Source organism: Propithecus coquereli, unplaced genomic scaffold (genome assembly GCF_000956105.1).
Source record: "Propithecus coquereli isolate 6110/MARCELLA unplaced genomic scaffold, Pcoq_1.0 Scaffold268, whole genome shotgun sequence".
NCBI classification, from domain to species: Eukaryota; Metazoa; Chordata; class Mammalia; order Primates; family Indriidae; genus Propithecus; species Propithecus coquereli.
Window position 1 is genome coordinate 3,721,068 of NW_012148263.1, and position 573 is coordinate 3,721,640.

A 573-nucleotide genomic window follows, 5' to 3' on the forward strand; every position below is an offset into this window, starting at 1 on the left:
TCATTTGTGACTCTAATTACATGTATATTAGACCACCTAAAAGTATCTCCCAACTTCCTGGTTCTCTGTTCATTATATTTATTTATCATTTTGCTTATTACATTTTGAACAGTACAATAGCTATGCTATCAAGGTCATTCATTTTTTTAAAGCAATATTTAATCTGTTATTGATTCTATTCAGAGCATGTCCCAGATTTTACATTGCAGTTCTTGTCTCTATAAGTTTAATTTTGATATTTTCTGTGCCTTCCATACTTTTACTGAACTGTGGAACACATAGAATATAGTTCACGAAACTGTTTTAATGTACCTGTCTGCTAATTCTAACATATGTTCTGATTTGTTTTGTATTGATTATTGTCCCCTTCATTGCGGGACACATTTTAATGACGTTTTGGCAAGCCTGGTAATTTTTGATTGGATGCCAGACCCGGTCAATTCTATCTTGTTGGGTGCTGGATATTTTATATTTCTCTAAATATCCTTGAATTTTATTCTGAGATACAGTTAATTGGAAACAGTTTGTTTGATCCTTTCAGAGGCTATTCTTTTATGTATATATGTGTGTATA